The sequence below is a fragment of the Strix uralensis genome, chromosome 4 (genome assembly GCF_047716275.1).
Source record: "Strix uralensis isolate ZFMK-TIS-50842 chromosome 4, bStrUra1, whole genome shotgun sequence".
NCBI classification, from domain to species: Eukaryota; Metazoa; Chordata; class Aves; order Strigiformes; family Strigidae; genus Strix; species Strix uralensis.
The window spans coordinates 98,484,546-98,500,688 of record NC_133975.1 but is presented as its reverse complement, the minus strand read 5'-3'; the positions used below and the strand labels follow the sequence as shown (position 1 = coordinate 98,500,688).

The 16,143-nt window shown below is 37.1% G+C and overlaps 1 protein-coding gene across 4 annotated transcripts in view; it reads left to right on the top strand.

Moving 5' to 3' along the window:
• The window catches only part of SPRED1 (sprouty related EVH1 domain containing 1), a 60,094-nt gene that overhangs the window by 18,016 nt on the left and 25,935 nt on the right, over positions 1-16,143 (top strand). The window contains exon 2 of one of the 4 annotated variants that reach the window (XM_074868174.1): positions 8,128-8,243. The exons of the other annotated variants lie outside the window; for them this stretch is intronic. The gene's annotated coding sequence lies outside the window, so the exon portion shown is untranslated. The remainder of the gene's footprint in view (positions 1-8,127; positions 8,244-16,143) is intronic. 4 annotated transcript variants of the gene reach the window in all.

Sequence of the window (16,143 nt, the reverse complement as noted above, 5' to 3'; positions counted from 1 at the left end):
ATGTAGACAAAGTTTTGTACTCTTTTAGACAAGAACTAGGTTGCTGGGCTAAAAGCTGTTGTAAAATGCAATCATTATTTTGTAAGACTGAAAAAAAGATCTGTAAAAATCTGTTTTAACTTTCCAGAAAAGGAAATGAGCAAGATCCTATTCCAGTATATATGATCAGACAGCCCCAGTTTTACTGAAGAGCTAAACACAATTTCATGTCCAAAGGTTGGCCCTTGTGAGAAACTTACCCGCTGTTCGCTGAGAACGAGTAGTGGAATTTCTCCTGAGGTGCTGTGTCTCGGGGTTGTTTTCCTATTGGATTTTTACACTTTAGTGTTCAATAAAACTTTAATGTTTTCCCCTCACGAAGGGAAAATCCATCTCCACTACGTTTCTGGTTGGCCTGCCTCTGCCTGGCAGCTTCAGGCAGCTATGGAGGTTTCTTTTCAGCTTTCAACCTTTCTCCTCCTCACTTTCACTCTTCTACAAGTAGGCTTATCCTCTGCATGCATTACTCATTAAACAGGCCCTGTTTTTCCTTCAATACAGTAATTTTCTTTATGTCAAAGCCTTCCTGCATGCTGAATAATGCATCCGAGTCTTTCTTTTTTCTTCGGACAACTCAAAGTTGCATGGGAGCTGGCTAGTTTTGTTTATGGTGGAGAGAGAAGCTGGAGCACACTGTAAATGCCTGAGTGAGTATGCGCAGGGCTGCTCTTATCCTTGAAGCAACATTTTCTATAGTTCCTACTTGTTACTTTAATATATTAGCAGAATTTAGTAACTGCTCTCTGTAAACATGGAGATGTGAACACTGTAGGGTTTCTCTCTTACCTGGATCTCTTTGGATTGGGTTGGTAGGGAGCTTGTTTTGCCTTTACGAATTGAAAGAGATTGCCATATGGTCCGGTATAGTTCATGTACACAACTGTGATCCAGTAGAGGAAAGGCAAACTCCCAACCCCCCTACTGCTGTTTCAGAAAGGAACAGACAGGAGGAAGTAGGAGTGAGAACAGATTTCTGGATAGATTGGTAGGCAGTGGGGTGAATTCTTAGCACTTCCCACCAGAAGTTTATTCTAATAGGCATTGGGTTTTAACCGTGTAACTGCTGCTTGGGAAGCTGGAACATGAGGATCAAGAGTAAATGCATAAATAGACTTACAGGGCTAATTTCAAATTAGAATGATAAAAGTATGTATTTCACATATAAACAAGGCTGTGATGCTCAGCCTCTAATTGTGTGAAGTTAATAATGGCTTGATTTTTTTGCTTTTAATTTATATTTTTGTTAAACTTTATGTACAACTGAATGGAAGCACTACTGGCTATATCTGGAAGACAGTACTGTAGCAGTATCCTGACTGAATGAGACTCCTAAGATTTACACCTGGTGGTGGAAGTGTGTGTATAATAGATCTACAGTGATAGAAATACGCCAAATGCAACAGAACATTTTTCTTGGTTTCTGGGTCTCTTAAAGCAAAGGGGTAATTCCATCTATTTGTTCCCATACTGTACAGGAGGAACAAATGGATTTTTGTGTTAGGCAAACAGCTACGTTACTGGTCATCAGTTTCCCAGAGTTAAAACAGTAAACAAAACAACCAAACAAAAAAGCAAACTATTTGGAAATAAAATTTGTGTATGGACTAGAGAACAAATTTTATGGCTTTTCTGGATAAAAGATTAATTTATATCTAAATGTGTGTCGTCCTGTGTCCGTCCAGTCCCATCCCTCCCCCCCCCCCCCCCCCCCCAAAGAATAGTTTAGATAAATAATTGTGTAAATCTGCATTTCTAATGATGAAGTGTAGTTTTGAGCTGCCACTGAAAGGGATAGTTTACATTCACCTGCAAAGCCTTGGCCTTAGAACTAAGGGGCACAGGACTGCAGGTGATTCAGGGCACTGATCTGTCACAACAGTCTTTTTGGGATGGTAGATTTTCTGTTTCGGTTGCACAACCAGCTCACTTCACAGTTGCATACTGGTCTGAGTTAACATGAAGGAAATAGCAGAATTGTGCCTCAAGTCTGGAGGAGAAGAAAGTGGTAGGGATTCAGGCTGGGTTATGGTGAGTAGGTTTAGTTGCCTTCCATTATCCCACAAAACCAAATAATTTTTGCGGCAGACCTACAGATGCTGAATCACTGGTAGAAATCTACATGTATGACTGTTTAGACATCTCCTATGAATAAAACCTTGTGATTAATAAGGAGCTTACAAAATGAGAGACCTATGTAGCGTTTATGTGCTATACATAGTATGCTGTACTTGTATCATATAACTGTTCAATGGAGCATCGCCCTTTAATTTGTCTCGTGGCGATGCATCGTCTGTCTGTGTCAAAATGCTTGCACGAGCGTAATCTGGAAGCTGTTTTTCTTCTGAGTACCAGTGTACTGGAACCCAGTGTTTAAATCTTGAAATTCATGGATGTTACATTTCCTTGCATTCTCAACAAATACCAAATAATCTTCTGTATATAATGATCCTTATCAAAGGATGAATAGCTGCAAAACTTGAAGGGTTTTCATGCATTTTTTCGTCTTCTTCCTCTTTTGAAGAGGGAAGATTTGTATTTCCTCTGCCTTATGTGCTTGGCATAATAATGCAGGAGCACAAACTAAAAAAAAAAAAAAAAAAAAAAAAAAGTCGTAACAAGCAACAGTGGTTCATGATGCCAATACTGCAGTTTGGAAAAAGTGTTGTACCAGTAAATTGACTAGCCTCAATTAAAATTTAAAGAGTCTCCATTACAAATAGTAAACAGTATAGTCACTTCATTGATGTTTGTTATTCCTTAAAATGAATAAATGTTTTCTAGCAGAAAAGGTTCATTTGTCAAAGGAATTTTTCTAGGTTGTTCTTAAAGGCTACTTTTCTATTTTAAAACTTTTTTGGGGTGATATTTCCTTGCATATTGGTGACTGTGCATCAGTGAAAGCGAGCTGATGAATCACTTCAGACAAATCACATTTGTTTGGTATATATTAAATGTCTTCCAAATAGAGGTTGCTATAACTCCTTTCCAGTAAAAATATCCAGACTGAGTACTTTTAACCCTTGCTGAGTCTTGCTACAGTTTGCTGAGTCTTATTACAGACTTCCAAATTCATACAGTCCGACTACAATCTTTAGTGTTACTTTATTGTAAAATTACTGTTTTATGAGTGTAAAAGTTTGGCCAGGTACACTCTATCAGTGTTTCAATCTGCAGAAGATAGTGCTCATTTCTTTTATCTCTCTGTTGAAAATACTAGGTTTTACATGGAATAATGATATCAGAATAAAAAGCTGCATGCAGGTTACATGTGCTTATAATTGATTCTCATCTTGTGATGTATTTTCAGTTGTCTTTCTTGAAAATTGTGGTTTCTCTGCATCTCAGTTTTCACCACATTGTGGGATAAACTTTTTGCAGTGTTCAGAATATCTGTTTTCTGTGCTACCAGAGTTAATCCCCTTGCATCGTCTGGAATCAAGAGGGCTTTGCCTTTGTGTATTCAGTCATTACATAAAGGAAATTCAGTTTGTTTTGTTAGCATGTAAACTGGGCTTTACTAAATACAAAGAGGGCCAAAACCTCTCGCAGCAAGAATTTAGAAAAAGAAAATGTACGCTTCTTGGGAGGAAGAAAACCGTTCAAAACTTTATTACACATTTGGTGCTCATCATTCCACATGCATGAAGCCAAAAAAAAGGAAAAATTAAGACTTAAGTTATGCTGATACTGCAGAAAGAGATCAAATGTGCACAACTTTGTGACTTAAATAATAGATTCTCATATTGCTAGTTGTGGTTTAATCTCAAAATACATCTATAATGTAGAGAAGCAGTCAACCTCCAACTGAGCTGCAGTGTGACTGACCCCTTGGTTTCCTGATCCATACAGGCTTATGTGAATGAAAATATGGCTGCAGTTGCTGGTGGTGAAGCAAACACTTGTATGCGTGTTCAGACACTGCTCTGGAACTTATGTTGAAGTATCGTATCTACAGAACCACTTTAAGCAGTTATGAGATAGCCTTGTGACTAAAATCAGTCATTTACTGATTAAGGTTGTTCTGGATTGAAGTTAACCTTTCTTCTGGATTACTCTTGATTCACATCAGCTTCCCAGTGTTGATCACTGCAAAGTTGCAGAAGCAGCGGAGAAAGTGCATGGCAGAAGTAAATGATCAGGGCAAGAGAAGGATGGGGAGAGTGCTTCTGGCAACAGTGCCAGATCATATTACATTAAAATGCTTGTAACAATAATGGTAGTGTAGGTATGAAAGTTGCCTTGGACTTGTTAGTAGAAGATAGTGTAGCACTGTCAGTAGTTTTGTATTCGCTCACCAGTCTCCATTAAAGGACCTCCTGAAATCAGGCTGCAGAAAGTGGTTTACAGGAAAGATAAGAAGAAATCTGATTGCTGTGCATTTTCATATGTCTCTGCTTACTCACTGTGGAAATGCTTCTTAGAACCTTTCTTCCCACTCCTTATGATCCCTAGCAGTTTTCCACCTGTGTTACTTAAAACTATTAATATGATATAGATGTAATACAATAACTTGTATTTGCTGGGAAATACTGAATCCATATACAGTTAAAAATGAAAAATCTTAGTGTTTTACTATGTTCTTTTTTATTGGAACCAATCTAACCAAATTTTTACTAGTTTAGATTTAGTTACAAGATTTTATACTTCTCTTTTGATGGAGAAAAAATATCGGTGTATTACAGAAAGCTGTAGCATAAGAATTGCATGCTGAATGGTGATGCACTTTGATTATGCTTTTTGTGCAGTTAAAACCAAATACTTTGTGCTGCACACATTGAAGAAGGGCACCCAGTTTTTTTCTTATGTGCCTGCTACTTGTTTGGGAGAAGGAGATGCTGTTTCCTCTCTCTTTCTCCTATTCTTCTCACCCCTGGCCGTTTTTCCTTTTTTTTTTTTTTTTAAATGTTATTTACTTGATAGGGAAGAATTTATGCAAGCCCCCCCCCCCCCCCCCCCATCTTTTCATGTAACTGACTTTTGAAACATCTATTACTTCATTTTTGTTACTTGAGTTTTGGCACTTTTAGCTCCCCTTTCTTCCCCTTAAATAACTGTTGGGCAATCTTTTCTTTTTTGTGCTTTCTAAAGAAACAACTGTGTCAGCTGTTTTTCTTTAAACATCAGCTTTTTATGTGGAATAGTCAATATTGGTTTTTTACTCAGTCTTTTGTAAAAATGCCTCAAATAGATGGTTGTGTTGAGTATTGGTCACACAGCACTTCCCAATCAACATATGCGTGAAGAAAACAAGGATGAGCTACTTCAGTTATCAGGTAGTTAAAATTGCAGAATGATGGTTCTAGAATACTTTGACTCAATCATTGCTCTCGATTTTTCTTTTAGTCGATAAATTTTTAACAATAATAGTAAGTCTTTAATAACAATGTGAGAAATTGATAAAAACTACAGGCAAATTAATTCTGCCTAGGAATTACTGTATGACTTGGGAGTATTCTTTCTTCCCTTCAAACATAATAACTTTTTGATGTTTGGGCAACCAAATTCATGAAGCAGAGCCCTCAAAAACATTATTCTACATCCTGTATGTAAAGATTGTACTTGATGAATGCATTCTCAATGTTGGGTTGTGACCAAAGTCTACAAAATTCTGTCAGATGAACTTTTACGATACAGCCAGTACTTTAGGCTTAAATTCCTAAATAGTGAAAATTTTGTCTTAAAAATTAGAGATTGTTTGTTAGCATCACTAAAGTTACTTATAATATGTTATTGGTCTTTTGATCTTGCTTTTCAGGATGCATAATGAAATGCTGCTGCTTTCCTCTAGCTAGTTAATGACCTCTCCTCGTTTACTGGGATTATTTGGACAGCCTCATTGCAGATAAAAGTACTCAAAATCAATACTTACAAATAATTTTCCCTTATTATAAGTAATTCTTACTGTTTTAATAGTAGACCCTGTGCTTGAGATATGAATAGAGAAGGTCCTTCTGTTGCTGGAATAAGAGCAAAAGTCCATAACGAAAACACACTGCGTACAAATGAAACGGCCAAATTTAAATTCCTGTTTCTTGAGTTGTATCTTCACTATCTACATCTATTAGTCCATTCCACCACTGTAATGTCTCCTTACATTTATTGAATATATAATGTTGTCTTTTGTTTCTCTAAGCAGAGATATTTAATTTTCTGATTGTATTTCTTCACTTATGCACTCAGGTTTCATTTTCAGTGGTGTTAAATACAAGAACACAGATATTTGTGGAACAGTTTAATGTATATTTCATTGACTTAGACTTTTCAATTTTGTACTTTATACTGTATTTTATAAACTTATATCATATTTTGTGTAACAAGTGGCAAATAGCCGCTTAAAACATTTTTTGGGTGTGTAGCAGTCTGTTTTACCTAGTGCAACATATATGTGAGAGCTGCACCAAAAAAAATATGCCTAGTTCCTACATGACATTTTTTGCCTCATAGACTGACTGGAGCAGAAAGACCTTTCTTTTACTCCTTGCTTGGATTCTACTGTCTAAAAACAGTTTTGAGCTTGCGTTGTGTCATGTTGCACTTGCTTTCTTGATACTCATATATTTTGTGCAGTTTCACTTAGCTATCTCCAGCACCCTTTTCAGAACTTCCTCCTTATGGTGAAGCCCCCCCCTCCTCCAGACCCATAACTTCTAATGGTATTAATGGTTTTGAAAAGTCCAAAGAGGAAGCAACGAGATGTAATCATAACACTAAATCATCTCATGATCTCAGTATTGTAACCCTTCAGGACTTTGTTATTGCCAAAACAAGGAAAATGTAGCTGGTGGATCGGATCCCTTTTCATTTGCTCAGTAGACAGAGAGATTCAGTGATTATTGTAGGAGTTCTCATGACTAGCCATCATTTAGGAAGTGTGAATGTATTCTTATTTTGTTTTGTTACTTATTTTGTGTGGGGGGGATCATGTATACTTTTTATTCTTCTGTGCTGTTGGTTACAAGTTTCTAGGCTTTTCTGGAATAGCAGCAAATAATATAATTTAAATAATCTTCCTTTTGAACTGAGAGGCCTTTCAGTCTGCTATTTTGCTCTGTTACATTCATGCATGACCCATGTATTCATTACATACAGCTTTTTGTAGAAACTTGTAAAAAGTATTACTTTAGCAGTAGTTGAAGCAGGGAGTGTAGTTACACAAGGCTTAGTTGTACTTTTTGATTCACTATTAACATTCCTATGTTCTCTGACCTTAGGACTTGTGAATCACTTATTTCTATGCTTGAGACTGCTGGCTGGGATGCTAATTATTACTGAGTTTATCAAACATAGATCATACAGTTATATATTGGCTATGTAAGTCACATTGTTTATGCTGATGTATGGCAAATATGAAGGACATAGCATTAAAACATTTTGTGTTTTCTTTTGTTTCTTCTCTCTTGATGGATTTTTGTAATAGAAGTCTTTGCATTTGTCTTTCACTTGTCTGTCTCGGCTTATTTCCTCTATCCCAAATACTTATGGTTTGTTAAAACTACAGAAAGACTGATTCAAACCACAAAGTGTGGTGCTGCATAGCAAGGGAATGGTAATTTCCTTTCGGTCACTGAACATAGACCTTTAAAATAGATTTGCAAGTTCACAAGCTATCTTCCTTAAGCCATGTTCAGATTTTCTTTTTTACTCTGATTTTGGTGCTATTTGTTAAGCATTTTGCAGTTTGGCTTGTAGTCTTTCTGTTTTGTTAGTGTGAACATTCATAATTTGTCCATTTGTGTGTGTTTGAACAAAACATCCTTTTGGATGTTTGGCTTTTTTGTCATATGTTAAAAAGAGCAATTTAGTGTTAGGGATTTTCCTAGAATATAATTTACTTTGCAAGATCACTTTTTCATATGAGCAGGTTAAAGTCCTTGAAAAGCCATGTCAATGTAAATGTTGAGACAAGCTTTAGATTTAACAATATCAACAAATGATACTACAGTTTTAATTCACATAGTTTTAAAACACTATTTCTTATACAGCATTCATTAGCAATCTCACATCTCAGCAAGACAGTTAAAGGAAGATTATTTTTATAAGTGTGGATATGCTTTATTTGGTTTCAGGTTCTGTTCCTTTTCTATGCAGGCTGAGTGGGAAATGCATGCTAGAAATGATCTGGACCTTTTATAAATTTGTTTTGATGTGACAAGATTAAAACACAGATTTTGTGGTTGCCTACCTAATACCAAGTGTTGCTTGAGGTGAGTAAGCTCAGTGAGACTGATGCTATTTTCTTCCATAAATGTATTGCAAAAAGTTTAAGAGTATGTAGCAGCTCACCAGCTAAGCTCTGTATACCAACATGCACTCAGTTCTTTATTGATTTACGCTCATTACAGATGGTCCCTGTCCCAAAGAGTGTGTAGTCCAGAACAAGCTGAAAGAAATTCAGGCATAGTAAATATAAAATCTGAGACAATGTTGTCAGGTCTGTTGGAGAAAGTATAACAGGGTCTACTTGCTTTGTCCTTTATTTTTGCTAAATAAGTTTTTATGTGTGTTAGGAGAAGAATAATAGCTTTTTGGACATTTGTGAAGAACTGATCTTAAATGCAAGAAGCAGTGGAACAAAAAGTACACAGGTGCTTGTTTGAAAATGACATACTCAGTACAGCCTGTCATACCTTAGAGTAGCTAAAATTGTTCATAAGGAACCTTATTATGGTCTTCTTTCAATGTATGGTCAAGAACTTTATTGCAAAATGACTTGTTGATTAATGCATCACATCTGCTGTTAATAGGGTCTCCAGAGTTCTGCCGTCCTTAATCTTTATGGCTAGATGACTGTGAGGGTGATCTAATTGTACTTGCATACTTGAGTGAAACTCAGAGCCTTTGTGAGTATGTAAGACTGGAGGAAAATGGCCCTGAGAGAAGAGAGAATTCTGACTTGTTCAGATATAACTATTACCTGAAAAACTTCCCTTAGTATGTATTATAAACTGTAGTAATCATTGCAATTCCAAGGAAAATAAGACACAACTGAATCTGTAAGCTTAATTAAAAAAAAAGAATTCCTTCTGGACTGGATGGATGTTGTCTGACATTTACTGGAAGTGTCAAGTTGTCTTAGTTTCAGTGGAATCTGCCTTAGGCTACAAACTTGTGCTTGTCCTAAGTTTGCTGAAGTGCCAGAGAAAATTAAAAGCTTGTCTTCCATTGTTTCTTTAGATGTTCCTCTGTTTTTGCATGGTTGGAAAGAAATGGAAACTTTTCTGATCTAAAAAACTAACTCCTGTTTTATTTGTGGGCTTTTTCATCTTTATCTACATGTTTCCATGGTAAGCAAGTCACAATTAATACATGGCATCAGTGCCCAATAGCATGATTGCTACTTGATAAGAAACAAATAGTGATTTCACAAAATTAGAAGAGGTACAGACAGTTCTGTGCTATAAATGGAGTGAAGAGATTCCTCTGGATCTTCAGAAATTCCGGGGTAAGGAGGGAGAAAAAACTATGAGAATATAGAGAGAGGAGAAACTGCGCTGGGATGAAGAGTGGATATTTCTGGAGTTCATGGCTGTCGGCTTCTAAGAATGGGGCAAATTTAGGGTTTTCTGGAGGAAGCCATTAAACATGGGGGTCATATGAGTAGCAAGATCTGACCACTGAAATTCTGTTACCCCATCTGCCTGGAATTGCATGGCATATAGTCCAGGAGTCCCTGGTACTAGTCCTCTGTTAAGCAGGCATCTGGGAAGTCATTAAAAAGCATCTGCCATGTCCAGCTCATCTCACCAACTCTTACAAAGGGGAACTGCATACTATATACTGTTCTTTTGGTTCTGCTACACATGTCCAAAACCTGTGGACCCATCTTTGATTGTTACTTTGGTTCTTTTTAACTTCTGTGGGGAAGGGTAGAAAGAAAAATAAGTTTGGGGGTTTTATTTGCTTGTGTATTTGATATCAGATGCAATTTTCTAAGTAATATGCCTTGACCAGATGGTGTTACAGGATCCATACTATTATGAAAATATAGGCCTCCAGAAGACAGTTTAAAAGAGGTGGAACCCAAGTATGGGTCGTGATTTCCTTTAATCTGCTAAAATACTACTTCATTTAACCAATCCTCATGGATGACATACGGAAGTAATAGAAACTAGCTACAATTATTAAACAAGAGGTGGTGCTGGGGAGCAGGGCTAAAATGTTATTCATGGAAATGTCAAATGTCTATTTTTTTGGTGTAGTTTTCATGGTTTTCAAATCTTTAGCAACTTCTCCTTTCTTCATGTACTCTTGTGCTTTGCAAAAGCTCTTGCCGTAGTACCCATTCTTCCTTGCACTATCGGTTACTTTACATGGTCACAAATCTTAAGTTGTCTGTATTCAAATAGGAATGTAGTTCTAGTGCTGCTATTTTTTAATTTTTTTTTCTCTGATGTGTGTCCAAGAGAACACTTCATAACAGCAATATACTATATTAATAGTTTCCTGTTCTGGACACTTGTTCATTTGTATCTCTCTTTCCCTTTTGAATTGTAGGTGCACTGTCAAACACCTTGTTTTACAAACCCCTCCTACTAAATAATAATTGTGTAACCAAGTATTTTTGGCTCTTTCAGGATACCAGTTATCCCTTCCTTATGGAATACAGTTTCCCACGTAGCTTTTTTTCTTCTGCCATTTTGGGTTCAAGCCATTTTGCTTGGTAGTTCAGCCTTCTGGTTTTTGTGGTTTTGGTTTTTTTTGTTCAAGCAGGAATGTCTTATTCAGCTTTTTTGGCAAAGTCCAAACCTCTTCAGTAAATCAGTGTGGGTACCAGTATCCTAAATGTAACAGCATTTGTCTGTAGTTCCTCCTGGAAATCCATGTCTTTTTCTTGCTAAGCTCCTCACAAAAGTAAATTTCCTAGGCATAGTAGCCATGCATGGTTGATGTACCTCCTGTCTTTCCTGTGAAGAGTACCTTTTGCCTCTCTCTTAAAGGAGAGTCTGCAAAGTTTTGCCTTTTACCAGCATAATAGTTTGGTGTATATTCTGATTTGCTGGTATAATTTTGAGAGGAGAAATGTAACAGACGTGTCAAGCAGAGCCTCATATAATACTTGTTATTATGGCAAAAAATATATATACAGCAGTTTCCTTTTCACAAAAATTAATAGGATGTGCTGTCATATGTTTTCTTGATGTAAATTATGTCTTCTTTAGCACTCGTGCTATATTTGCATCTCCTTCTGTTGTAGATAAGTCATTAATGTTTTGTGCCAGTGGTAGTCATTCTCTAAACCTTAGTAACAAAGGACTTCATATCATCAGCAGTGTACCGATATGTTCATGTGATACTGGTGAAATTAATTATTTTTTTCTACATTGAGTCAATACTCAACAAATGTTATCTGCAAGTAAAATAGACTTCAACTCAGTGATCTGGTATTACCTTTGGTACTCCAGGCATGGTTGTACTCACAAGCACTTCTCTAGTTGGGAATTGTAAAATCTTCTGCTAAGCTGTATGGATAATAAGAGTCAGAAAAAGACAAGTGTGGTTCATGTATGCTCTTTGGGTGAGGCTACAAACATATAAGTGTATTGCAGCAGAAGTTGGAGGGGTTAAAGTACTTGTGTAAAGTGCCAGTCAAAGGTAAAGAGCCTTGATCCATGACCAGTTCACATTCGAAGATCAGCCTGGAGCTGTTACTTTCGTGCCAGCAAAGATAGTGTAATTTCATAGCAGAGTGTGTCACGATTTTTCAGAATGCCTTTTTTTTTTTTTCTTAGCCTTGTCATAAGTGTTTAAATAGCAGTTGTGCACAGTGACAACTCTTACTTCAAAGTATCATGAATTCTCGTAAATGAACCCATATTAGTTATTGTTGTAAAGCTGTATTTTATTTAAATTGCTGTGCTTTGAAATATGATATTAAATCAAAGAATCACAGAATAACTGAGATTGGAAGGGACCTCTGGAGGTGATTTTGTCCACTCCCCCTGCTCAAGGAGGACCACCTAACCTCCTAAAGCAGGTTACACAGGGCTATGTCTGGACGGTTTTTGAACCTCTCCAAGGATGGAGACTCCACAACTTCACTGGGCAACCTGTGCCAGTGCTCAGGCACCCTCACAGTGAAAAAGTATTACCTGATGTTGAAATGGAACCTCCTGTGTTTTAGTGTGTGCCCATTGCGTCTGGTCCTGTCACTGGGCACCACTGAAAAGAGCCTGGCTCCATCCTCTTTGCGGCCTCCCTTCAGATATTTATATATGTTGATAAGATACCCCCAAGTCTTCCCTTCTCCAGGCTAAACAGCCCCAGCTCTCTCAGTCTTCCCTCATATAACAGATGCTCCACTTCCATAATCATCTTAGTGGCCTTGGCTGGACTCCCTCCAGTAGCTCCATATCAGTCTTGTACTGGGGAGCCCAGCCCTGGACACAGCACTCCATTTGTGCCCTCACCAGTGCTGAGCAGAGAGGAAGGATCACCTCCCTCAACCTGCTGGCAATGCTTCTCCTAATGCAGCACAGGACACTGTTGGCTGCCTTTGCTGCAAGGGCTCATTGCTGGCTCATGTTCAGCTTGGTGTCCACCTGAAACCTGAGGTCCTTTTCTGCAAATCCACTTTCCAGCTTTGAAAGAAACCATAATGCGAAATATTTTTACTGAAGCTAAGAGGGTCAGTTTCTTGTATGGTTCTGTTTTTAATTCCACTTGAAGATCCAGGTTTCTTGATGGTGATGGTAGTAGCTTTATAGTACTAAAAAACGTTTCGCAGTTGCAGTTCAATTGTCTTAATAAACAGTTCTGGGATCACTGTTTATTATTTTTCAGTCCTATATTAAAATAGAAATGAGCAAGATGCAATACAAATAAAAGAATGGTAATGCTTAATATGAATCTAGGAGAGGGAAGATTTGCATGCTGTTGAAACTGGGTTAAAATAAATGTAATGCAAGAAGATAGCTGGGTTTTTTTTCCTCCTTCAACATCTCTTCCCCTTTTTCTCTGGGAAAAATATTTTGGCAGAACATTCTTAACCTTCATTCTCTTTTGGATCGTTAATGGAAGAAAGGACAAATGTTGTAATAACACTTGGTATCTTTAATTTGCTTGATATTACACATAAGAAATACCTCAAATTATCAAAATAATTTTTTTTACGAAAAAAACATAGTGATGAAATTACAATTGTCTTCCTCCCCCAAGCCACCAAAAGCAGGATTGTTCATTAGTTGCTGAGCTGAAGGTTCCAGCCTGTTGAGGTCAGTGCAGTGCAGGGCTTGAACAACAGTTTGGTCATCCAGGTCATAAGTCAGTTCGGGCACAGGAGCATTATAACAATATAAACACACAGCTTTTGGAGGGAGGAGAGAGCCTTTAAAACCTGTGGTCAGATTTTAATGCTTGATGCTTTTAAAGTTGATGGCAGGCAAGGACTAAATCTCACATCTTTCCTGTCTACTTATGGTTTGTAGCCCTTTGTTTCTGCCCCCTAATGCTTTCTTCAGCTTCTGAGTTCACCCCACTCCAGCTTTTGATTTTGGTACAAGAATCATCTTCATTTGCTAATCTTAAAATGACTTCATCTCAAGTTTAATAGGTATACCATTCAGACACATGCTGCGCTCTTCAGTATCTCTCAACTACTAGGGCAAAACAACACTGTAGAGAACCTTTTTTCTTTTTTTTTTTTCTTTTTCTGCTTCATCACAATTTATAACTCATTGTAATCACATAAGAATACTGTACTCTCATCTCCTTACCTGAGGCACTTCAGCTCTTAGAGAGATGATCTGTTACCATAGTTGTTAGGAATTGATGGATTCTGGTGTGGTTGTCTCCAGTCTCCACTGGTGCTCAGCACTGTCTCTTGGGTGGCAGCATGCTTCTATGGACAGAATTTGGGTTTTCCTGTAAGCCTTGCTTTGCTTCAAGAATTTCCAGTGGCTGCAACCAAAATCAGGTGGTCTCAGGAACGGTTGGATGTGATACAATAGGTTTGGGCCCACTGTTGCAGTGCTGCTCTTCACGCTACATTTCACATGCTTGTGGTAGCTCTAAGTAAAAGGTTTCATAAGAGCAATACTCAACTGATTGCCATTTGTTTGGTTTTCTTTTGTTTAGTTACTGCTGATAGAGCTGCTGAACACGCAAGAGTAGGTAAAAATGTTAGGCTGTAGGGGTGGTGCCGGAAAACACTGGAGCCTTGTCTGCCCTTTTTCCCACAGCTAAGCTATACCGGCAGTTTAGCAATTTGTTCCAAAATTCCCTAGAGTAGATGGGGCTATAACGCTTAGAGATACAAGACATCTGGGTGGTTTCGGTAGCACCAATAGTGTGACAAGCAGATGCTGTTTTGTTTACAGAGGATTCTGGAAATGGAAATCACTCAAGTCCTGCTGCTGCTTTGTGGCTAATTGCAAACCATCTTATATTGTTACTAAAAATGGTTATCATTACCAATTGTGAGTTCCTTTAAAATATAAAAATTTATATTAGAAACAATCAACAACAAAAAAATCCCCACAAAACTAAGCAGTCTCATTTTAGTCTTTGGCATTGTTGCAAATACAGTAATGAGTTCGTCTAGTTAATTTACAGGGTGGTTGTCTGGAAAAACTGTTTTGTTTCAATTTAAGAGGTTATTCGTTAAATATTACCTGTTGGGAAATTTTATTTTGGCTCTTGCACTAATGCAGTGGATTTGACAGTAGTTTCTAAAGTACTTGAAAGAATAAATGTTGTTTAAAACAGTTTAGAAAATATTGAAGCAAAACACAAGTTTGTTAACTAGACCAAACTAGGCGCCTCAATATAGGGAAGGGGAGAAAAAACCCAACACTGACAGAAAACTCTGGCAAGTAGTTAAGCTATTGAGGTATGATATTAATCCTCCATCTTTGCATCTCCTTAGCAATTCTTGAAAAGCAAAGGGATGTGGAGTGTAAACTTTAATTAAAAGAAAAAAAAACAACAAAATGAAAACATTAATCTGTTGTAGTTCAAGTTTTCTCATGTAGCCTAAGTGAAGTTCTGTGATATCCCTGAATGATGCTTAACTGAACTTTTGCTGCAGTCTGTTATACAGAAGAAAGCTCTAATATTCGGATTTACAACCAAATCTATAGAATGAATAACTTTAACGCTGAATTTGTGGAGAACAGCAAAGAGAGTGTGTAGTCCCGGTGTCCTCAGTTTCAGTCAGAAAAGGGTCTTCACCTGAGAGAAATGAGACAGACTACCTGTGTCTGAAGTGTACAACTACAATCTGAACTTATCTCTGAGTGAAACACAGTGATAGAGACCAATGAATGATTCAACTTTCAGTGATATTATTAAGAAGATACAACCATTTTTATTTGCAGATATTAGAATTGATAGATGCATACAATGAAGGATTGGATTTTTCTTGATTATATTTATCTGCTGTGTGGGAAGAGTTACTAAAAGATGTTGGTACAGAAATGGTGAGAAACATTGACTGTGAACTGTCATTTTAACTATGAGGTTTAGGGGGAGGAGGAGGCTGGTTTTTTGCTTGGAGGGGGCAAACAAAGTCTCTATAAACAAGTTCACTTGCCTATAAGCTAAAATTGGATAATCTTGGTTTATTTCCCATTTTGCAAACCGTTATGTATTTAAGCTTTAGATGCTTGCAGCAAAATTCTTTTATATATATATAAGTGAATCATATGTGTGAATCATATGTGTGTGAGAGAACGTAATATATTAATTACGCAAAAAAGCCTACCTTCAGTTATTTTGGGACGTTTGAGGGGAAAAAAAAATAAAGCAGTGATCGTTTTAAAATACAACAGTTTGGTGAACGGTTATATCACAAATAATTTCGTACAGAAGGAACAGCTTTGTCCTCTTCTAATATTTCCTGTTCAGTCCTTAAATTTGACATCACTGACATAAGTACTTAAATGCTCAATCAGAAATATGTTGCAAAAGATATCATGAAGCTTATTTCTCTTGAAGTGTTGGAATACTAATTCATGGACTATTACATTCATGTGGTAAACCATACATTGAATGTAGGATCTTATAACATCCTTGGTAAACCATGGGGTTTTCCAACAGCAGATTCTTTTTTCTGCTGAATTCATTTGCTGCTGGATTTCCAGCAGCAAATTCATAACTAAAACTAAA